This window comes from Humulus lupulus, chromosome 5 (genome assembly GCF_963169125.1).
Source record: "Humulus lupulus chromosome 5, drHumLupu1.1, whole genome shotgun sequence".
In the NCBI taxonomy this organism is placed as follows: Eukaryota; Viridiplantae; Streptophyta; class Magnoliopsida; order Rosales; family Cannabaceae; genus Humulus; species Humulus lupulus.
The window spans coordinates 230,663,050-230,673,320 of record NC_084797.1 but is presented as its reverse complement, the minus strand read 5'-3'; the positions used below and the strand labels follow the sequence as shown (position 1 = coordinate 230,673,320).

The window sequence follows — 10,271 nt, the reverse complement described above, 5'->3', positions numbered from 1 at the left end:
TATAAATCCTAACTAACTTTCTGGTAAGTTTTAGTTGTCCCAACTGTTATGACAACTGAAACCTTTTTACTTAGCTTACCAAGCTTTCGGAGCCTATATAAATGGCTTAATTCTCTTCATTTGGTAGGGGAACAATCAGACTAGAGAGAGAGAGAGGATCAAAAAAAGAGCTGGGGTGTGGGTTTTGTAATGAGCAATACAACTGTTTAGAAAGTATTGCTCGAGTTGAGTGTTTGGAGAGAGAAACACAAGAGATTTTGAGAGTTGTACACAAAGTTTAATGTAGTTTGATCCATGGTTCCTGATTGAATAAAGAAGCAAAGAGATAGAGTTCGCAAACTGGATTAGGCCAAGGAAACTTGACTGAACCAGTATACATCTGGTGTCTTTTAATTCTTGCATTTCATTTATGATTGCTGGTTGTTATTGTTTAAATATCTGTGTTTAAACAACTGTCTCTCTGTTATTGTCTTAACATTTGTTCTTAGCATTAGAACTAGGATCTTGAGCAGGTACTCTAGGAGGATTTACTTCATGTTTGAACTCTATAAATATATAAATTAAACCTAATCTTATAGAACTCGGGATAAAACACACATTTTTCATAAACGGCAGATATATCTATTCCTGTTTTATTTGCCCTGATATGGATTGCTATTGAAAAAGTTCAGAGGACAAAACAAAGTGGTACAAACCCAATATTTTGAGGAGAATGTTATTAATAGTGCAATTATCCAGCGTTAACTACACATTATTAAAAAAAATCCAGACTATTTATTAATTTACAAAAATTATCATATGAAATTACTCAATAAGAAGATGAAAACAACAAACAAATTTGGTGAAAAATACATATTAACTTCCAATTATTCACAAATTTGCTGTCATTTTAAACAGATACATATTCATGATGACTTCAGTAACTTATGCCTGAAGGTTACTTATTCTCGAATCATATATAATAGTCTGAAATTAACAAGCCCATGCATATATAAGTGGTATTACATCAAACGAGATCGATATCAATTAGTCTTAGCTTTAGGAACGAGAATGAGAAATTGTTCCATTCGCATGGCGATTCCATATTTTTCAGTCATATCAATGTCGTTCAGATTCTTTCCTTGAGGAAGAGACCAATCAAAGGAATGGACTAGTGAAGCAACGATCAAAGGAATTGTCTTAGCAGCCATAGGCATTCCGGGACAAATTCTCCTTCCTGAGCCAAACGGAAAGTACTCAAAGTCATTCCCTTTGAAATCCAAACTCGAATTCAGAAACCTCTCCGGTTTGAAAACAGACGGATCTTCCCACAAACTGGGGTCTCGTCCAATATTGGCCCAAACGTTGACTAAAACCTGAGAGCCCTTTGGTATGTTGTAGTTCATGACTGTGCATGACTCAACAGCTCGATGGGGAAGAAGAAGTGGTCCAGCTGGGTGTAACCTCAGGACTTCTTTTGTACAAGCTTGAAGATAGGTCAACTTGGGAAGATAAGAATCTTTAACTGCAGCATGATCTGGACCAACTTCTCTCACAAGTTCCTCTTGAACAATCTTCATGCATCTCGGGTTCTTCATAAGCTCCGCCATTGTCCATTCAACCATCGAACTAGTAGTTTCTGTTCCCGCACCAAAAAGTTCCTGCAAGCAAATTCGATCATATATATATGATAATTATATCATAAACACACTTAATTACTAGGGTGTGCTCTTATTGAGGATCGATCGATATTACGTACCATAAAAATCATATTTATATCATCAGTGCAAAAGTTATTTTTGATGAGAGCATCGAGAAAATCAGGTGGGCTTGGGGAGGCTCCCAAAGCTTTCCTTTCTTGGACGATTTCCTCCCAAAGCTTACAGCTCCTATCATACAAATCCATGGACCTCTTCTGAAGATTCTGAAGATCAAAGGAACCCAACATAGGATAAAAGTCAGATATATTTGGAGAAGAAGCAACATCAATTACTTGGTTCACCAGCACACAAAGCTCCCCTTTTCGGCTATCTTGAGTTTGTTCAACAAAATCTTTGGAGACCAGAACATTACCCAACACATTCAACACTGCACCAAAAGCAATCTCTCGAACTTTGACCGCCTTTCCTTGCATGTGTTTGGTCACGTAATCTACCATTTCGCTGACTTTTTTGTCTCTTATCCATGCATGGGAGCTTATAGCTTTCCCTGAGATAGCTCAGCTCGAGTAAAAGTACGCAAGTACTTCCAACTTTCGTTGCACTCATCAACCCAACCGATGGTAGATTTGTAATTCTTTAGACACTTAGATGGAGCAACATGAGGAACGAACCGAGCACAAAGACTTCGATCATGGGTCTTTAGAATCGCCATGGCCGCTGCCGGAGATGATCCGACGACGACGAGTTTAGTACCGAGTTTGAAAGAGAAAATATCTGGGCCGTACGTTTTGGCAAAGCGTGCTAAAGTCACGTGAGGATTGCTCCCTATTTGAAGAAGGTTGCCAAGAATCGGCCATGGAAACGGACCCGGTGGAAGTGGTGGTGATTTAGATTTGAGTAAGCGTTTGGAGAGAGAGAAAATCAGAGTAGGTAAGAGTACGAGAAAGAGAGTCAATGGAAAGAAAGTAGGGTTTGATATTTCTGGGTATGATATTAATGGAGACATGATGATCGTTTTCTTTTGTTAAGCTTAATTTAGATATTGGCTGGTTTGTACTAAGTGATTAATGTAGAAAATTAGTCTCTGATGTTGGCATTTTATAGGGAACGTGCTAACTATGGTTCTTACAAATAATTTAAAAGTATTAATATTTAAAAATTGGGAGTAGTAAAAGAGTCAAGTTCGACAATAATTAGTAAACTATATGATTATGCCTTTCTTCCACCAAATAGGATAACTTATATATTATAATTGGATCTTTCTCAAGTTATTGGGAAATTAAGATTATTAATACATAATTTTATTGGATATTAAAAATCTTGCTAACGTTTTAGGGACATATAGAAGCCATAAATAATGCAAACTTTATTGTTAAAATCGGCTATTTGGTAGAAAAAAGTTCAAAATTATATAACTCATGGAAATATATAGGAATAGAGAATATTTAGTTATTGTAGCATAAAAACTTAGAAGATGAATGTTTGAATAATTATTTCTAAGTTGATTATAGTCCAGGCAGTTAATGTGACAAGTATAAATATATCCTAAATGATTTTAGCTCTCTAATTTTAACACTGCATTATCACATGTAGTTTTTAGGTCAATCTTTTAGTGATTCTTGCATTTGGTGGGACATTTGGATTCAACTTTTGGTCTCCATGATTGGTGATTCTTGCATTTGTTGTAAAATTAATTTTTATTGTCTAAATTTTCATGAGTGGATGTTTTTAACTAAGTGATTTATGTGTCTTAAAATATTCTCAGGCTAGATAATAAAGTTTTTAGATGGGTGAAACTCCTCATTCTTGGTGTATTAATTCTTAGTGTGGTTGAACCACTTTTTTGAATATATATATATATATATAAACAAAAGAGGTCTACATACTAATATTACCAATAAAAAATATTTCATTTTCCTTCAAAGGGTGTAAATATACTACCAATTAAGAATCTTCTATATTTTTATCTACCCAAAATATTTAATTTTAATGGTAGCTGAAATGTCACTTTAATTTAACTATTTTTTGTAATATATTTATTCATATTTATTGGAGTATAGTGTCTCACGTAGAATAAGTGTAAGAATATTGAGTTATTAATATAAGAATATGGGTAACTCCACTATAATCACCATTTTATTTTTAGATGAAGCCTCATGATTCTTGTCATGGTATCATGAGTCAATTTATTTGTGGACATTCGATCTATACCGATTCAAAGAGTGAGTCTAGCCACACGAGATCCGTATAGTGCAAAAAGACACTTGATCAGATCAAAAAAAAAATAAGTGAGCTGAGAAAGAGTCATTCTTGTGATCAGGTGATTCAAGATTGATGAGCAAAAAAATCACCATCATCTTAAGGGAATATTGAAATATGGTTTCCCACATAGAATTATAAGTGTAAGAATATTGAGTCATTAATAAGAACATGAGTAACTTCACTAATCACCAATGAGTTTTTAGATGAAGCATCATGATTCTTGTCAATATTGGACTTGGTTGGATCCGAATATTTTAAGTAAAAGAAAATCAAATGAATGATTCTATTGAAGAAAAAAAAAATCTGGATCATGATTACTAGTAATGCCATTAAAGTGGCTTCAGTGCTGCTTTATTTCCGCTGCTATCATCTTCAATTATTCCACGATCGAATTTTAAATTGTTTATGGACAATTTAACAAGGGTTGGGCTTTCTAGCTTATTATTCTATTTTATATTTGGTAATGAAGTGGGAAAAATAATATGAGAAGGAATCGATGCACTACTTGTGTAAGAAACGTGAGTGGAATCAGAACTCTTCAATCTTACGACATATATGTGTGGTATTGAAGAAAGAATAATAATAATAATAATAATAATAATTAAATAAATATATATTTGGTTTTATGTAATTATGTACTTTATTTATTATTTATACTCATTATGTTTAGATTTACTGTATCAAATTCCACTCAGTTTAGTTACTGATCAGAATTCATTTTTGAATGAGATAAAACCCTATACTCTTATAAGTACATGATGAAATAAAGTGAATTCATATCTTTTCTCGTATACAAATTTTTTGACAGAATGGTGAAATATATATTTAAAATTATTATTTTACAATTTCGTATGTAAAAATAATAAAGATGAATATTTGAATTGTATTGCATTTGGATCGCATGTCAAATGATAATTTGATTAAAAAAAATTGATCGCTGATTAAATTTTGTATTATTGTATAAAATTACGACATGTGTGATAATAATGATATGCTTAAAAACATCACTGACATATATAGGACATGATACATTTATATATTATTGTTATAAAAATATAGCTGATTAATATCATAAAAATAAATAAAAGATGTTTAATATAATGTATGACATCACTACAAGAAAAAATAGTTTTTACTTCAGTTTTATGCTGGATTCACTTCGGCTTTTGCTTAAATTCGCAACCACAATAGTTTAGGACAAAGTAAAAAATATATAAAAACTGAAGTAAAATATATGATTTTTACTTCAATTATTATGTATAAACCAAAGTAAAAGTAGAAAGTTGAGATTCTACTTCAGTTTTTATATAATAATCGAAGTAAAAAGTTGTGTACACTTCCTTATTGGGCACTTTCTACTTCGGTTATTATGTAAAAATCGAAGTAGAATCTCCACTTTCTACTTCAATTTTTACATAATAATCGAAGTAGAAAGCCCCATTCCTATTTTTTTTAAAATAATTATTTCTGAATATTTTAAAATGGCCCAATTCATAATTTATATATATATGTATATTTTTTTTTTGCACTGATTTTTTTAAATGGTCTAATTATATGAATTTATAGTTACATATATTTTTGCAATTGTAATTAGTTATGAATTTTGTTTGAATAAAAATATGCTAACTTTCATTAATTAAAAATGTCATACCTAAGCATAAATACAAAGTACTTAAGTAAGATAGCTAGCCTTAACATTAATATATTTACATAAAAGTAAACTTAGAACTAAACAAACTCATAAACAAAATAGGCTTACTAATAAATGTATGTCATCAATAGATTGCATTTGATGCCGGTACAAGATCTTTAATGTACTTCAACACATAAAAACCATATTCATGACTTTGTGGTTGTTTTGGACATGCAACATTGAATTTCTTTGTAGGATTGCCGAGTAATTCATTGGAATAAGCCTTATAATATGCATTATATAAAGAAAAATTACACAATCAATACATAGATGAATTACCTATAAAATCAATACAAACAAACACAATAGTCAAGCATAGATGAATACATGATTATTAGGTTCTAGTCTTATAAAAATTTTTAAAAAATCGACAGAGTTTCCTCTGTTTCTATAGCATATCGTAATTTCATAATTACGTATAAAATCAATACAAACAAACACAATAATCAAGCATAGATGAATCCATCATTATTAGGTTCTAGTTTTATAAAATTTTTAAAAAATTTGGCAGAGTATCATGTTTCTATAACATACCGCAATTTCATAATTACTTATAAAAGCAACACAAACAAACACAATAATCAAGCAGAAATGAATCCATCCTTATATCACCACATCACGCAAATTTCTCAGAGCCTACTTTACTAATTTTCAAACATAACTTTCACTAAATCCAATATGCATGATTTAATTAACCTTATGTTTATACATAAATCTTGTAGTGATAAAAATAAAATTAAAAAATTACTAAGCTTCAATATTACTCTTCAATTCACCCGAAATGAACAACAAAGTCACCACTCAATAGACGACCCTACTAAAACATTACTTACGTAATTAGTAACTGCATAATTAATTATCAAACCACTAAATAAAAAAAACAAATCAAATTAGTTATAGAAACTAATGAACAACACTTTGATCATCTTCAAGCTATTTATTTTTTCAAATATTTGAAAAGTAAATTCACCTTGTCACAATTTCTAAAATTTACAATATACATATATATATATATATATTTATAATCAAACAAATTTTTATCATACTATGTAAAATAACCAAATAATTAGAAAAGTTCGCAAAATATTACTAAATCTAATTATAAAATTCGGAATAATATAAAAAAAAAATAACTCAAATAAAGTTTGTAGGATCAAACCTATTCATTGATGATTGAAATAGCTTCTATCACAATTTTGAACCTTAAACACCTATACACATTCAACACAATATATGAGAACAAAAAAAATTGAAAAAACATAGAAAAATAAAATATTATCATCAAAATAATCATTTAGTAATTCATACCTATTTTGAAGCTCAAAAACACCTTACAATGACAAAAATCTAGTCAAAATCCAACAAGAAACTCCAAGAACCCATGAGAAATAATACCCATGGTCAAATGCATTTTTTTCCTCTAAAAAACCAAAATAGAAGGATTTCTGGGCTATATTTTAGTTTATAATGAAGAAAAGTTGTAAGAAATTATGAAAAAAAAAAAGTTTGAAAACAAAACACTCGTCAATCGTACGACCAAAAATGACGTTTTTTGCTTTTGGGTTTCTGCTTCAAAGAGGGAGATGAGGGAAATGAGGTCAAAGTGAAGAGGAAAAGTGTTTTTAAAACTCTTTTACTTTAGTTATATATAAAAAATGAAGTGGAAAGTAGACATTTTACTTCGGTTTTTAAATATAAATCTAAGTAAAAGGGTCTCAAAATAAATAAGGGCCCTGTTTTGTACGTGCACATAAATGTATTAAAAAAATTAAAGCAAACTATTGTCTATAATTTTAATAAAAATCCGTTCACTTTTTTTCTTTTTAAATATCTATATAATAGAATAACTACAACAATTTTGACATTCAATAACTCCCTACAATGTCTTGCACCATTGGTGGGAGACATTGAACATTTTTATGAATTACTAAAATTACAAGACATTAAAAGTGTAGGAAGATGTTGAAAATTTGGAGTCTAAACATGTGTCCCACTGGACACACCACAAGAAAAAGCGTTTTTAGAGGCGGAAATATTACCGGCGGACTACTGGGTCCGCCGCTAATAATGGGGAAATCAAAACAAAAAATTAATTTTTTTATTAGCGGCGGACTTTCCCCATTATTAGAGGCGGATTGTTCACCGCTAATACAATGCTCGAGAACGGTTTCAAATTTATTAGCGGCGGGTCTTAGTCTACCGGTAATGCCATTAGCGGTGGGGATATTACCGGCGGGTTATGGTGATAGCGGCGAGACCCGCCGGTCATAGTGTATTACCGGGGGGTTAATAGCGGCGGACCCGCCGGTAATGGTGTATTACCGGCGGGTTAATTGCGGCGGGTTGCAGCGGGACCCGCCGGTAATAATGTTATATAATGTTCTTTTTTGAGAGCCTTCGGCCTCCCTTGGCAGATCTTTGTTCGTTCTTCTTCTTCTAACCTTTTTTGAGAGCCTTCTTCTTCTTCTTCTTCAACACTCCTCCGTCGTTGTTCATCAACGCGCCGCCTCGACCAGCGGCTACGCTACACCCACAGTCATCGTCGACCTCCTTACACCTCACGCACCAACTCTCTGCTCCTCAACTCAACTCAGCTACCACACTATAAAAATATCTCCTTTTCATTTCTCTCTCGGAGCATGCTTAACTTGTCTCCATTTTATAGCTTTGTGTATTCAATATTGTGGTAGTTGTTATATGTATATGTATCTATATAGATAGATAGATAAATAGATAATATTTGATAAAATGTATGTGTAGTGTTTGATAAAATGTCTGTGTGAAGAATTGATCAAATGTATGCCTGTGTTTGATAAAATGTATGTGTAGTGTTTGATAAAATGTATGTCTATTATTGTTGCAGTGCATGCCCAACTGCTATACGAGGATCATGAGTGTAGTTTTTATCAGTTTTATAAATCAACATCTATTTTTTTCCTGTTATTATGTCATTTTTTTTATGCTTTTGTGATTGCGGTGCATTGGTTTCAATGAATTTGCAGGTGGGTCTTGATCTTTCTTGAAGGTGTTTATCATATTCCTCTCCAAGTATCTTTCAAGGTATTTCTTGAAGGTTTATTTCAATATCAAATGTTCACATTATTGAATTGATTGAAAGCTGAATAAATTTGTATCATTAAATTAATTGAATGCTGAAATGGGTTATAGACTATAGTTCTCTTTGTATTGAACTTTATTTTTCATTTTACAATGGGTTAATTTATGCTTTATATTTTGTGAATAATTTTTTGTTATTTTAAAATTTGTCTCATAATATAGTTCTCTTTTTTGTTTGTTATTATGCTTTATAATAATTTATTTTTTAATTAATTAAATAATACAAGTTTGATTCAACATTATTTAATTAAATAATTTAATAAGTCTTAAAAATTAATAATGATTAATTAAATAAATAATAAATTATTTTAAGAAATTATTTTAATTTGTTTATTAAATATTATTATCTAATATTAAATTATTTGAATATAGAAATTGAAAATTTTATTTAATAAAAGTTTTTACAATTAATAATGATTAATTAAAAATTACTACATATCTTATAATAATTTATTTTTTAATTTTTTAATTAATTAAATAATAAAAGTTTGATTCAACATTATTTAATTTAATAAGTCTTAAAAATTAATAATGATTAATTAAATAAAAAATAAATTATTTTAAGAAATTATTTTAATTTGTTTATTAAATATTATTATCTAATATTAACTAATATTAAATTATTTGAATATAGAAATTGAAAATTTTATTTAATAAAAGTTTTTACAATTAATAATGATTAATTAAAAATTACTACATATCTTATAATAATTTATTTTTTGATTTTTTAATTAATCAAATAATAAAAGTTTGATTCAACATTATTTAATTAAATAATTTAATTTAATTTTTTATTAAATAACATTATCTAATTGAATAATTTAATTTAATTTAATACAAATCTTAAAAATTAATAATGATTAATTAAATAGTTAATATTATTAATTATATAATTTAATAGTTAATGTTATCTAATTAATAATATTAACTATTATTAAATTATTTAAATATAGAAATTAAAAAATTTATTTAATAAAAGTTTTTACAATTAATAATGATTAATTAAAATTACTACATATCTTATAATAATTTATTTTTTCTGTCTCAGTATGCTTGTGATTGATGGTTGTTGACTACAACCATCAATTATAGGGATATCGGCACAGAAATGATAAGTTTAAAGTATTAACAATAAAATAATGAATGATTTTTTTTTTAATTTGAATAACATTATCTAATAAAACATCATAAAATAACATAAGATATTATAATATTAACTATTATTAAATTATTTTAATATAGAAATTAAAAATTTTATTTAATAAAAGTTTTAACAATTAATAATGATTAATTAAAATTACTACATATCTTATAATAATTTATTTTTTCTGTCCCGGTATGCTTGTCAGTTTGCGAGTTTTTTGCATCAGTCTCCCTCGGCGAGACCACATACTCGACAATTTAGATCATCTTCGCAGCAGCACTCTCCACAAGCACCACAGTTTGCTTCACCACCGTTGCCGCGCCCTAATACTAGTGATCAAGATATTGACCTTAATGAATATTTTACACCTAGTTGGCCCGATTAAAACAATAATAATTAGATTACGTTTTTTAAT

General features: G+C 29.3%; 1 pseudogene; it reads right to left on the bottom strand.

The window, feature by feature from the left end:
• Window positions 1-1,022: 1,022 nt before the first annotated feature.
• Window positions 1,023-2,646, bottom strand: LOC133780048 (corytuberine synthase-like; annotated as a pseudogene).
• Between the last annotated feature and the right edge of the window lie 7,625 nt (window positions 2,647-10,271).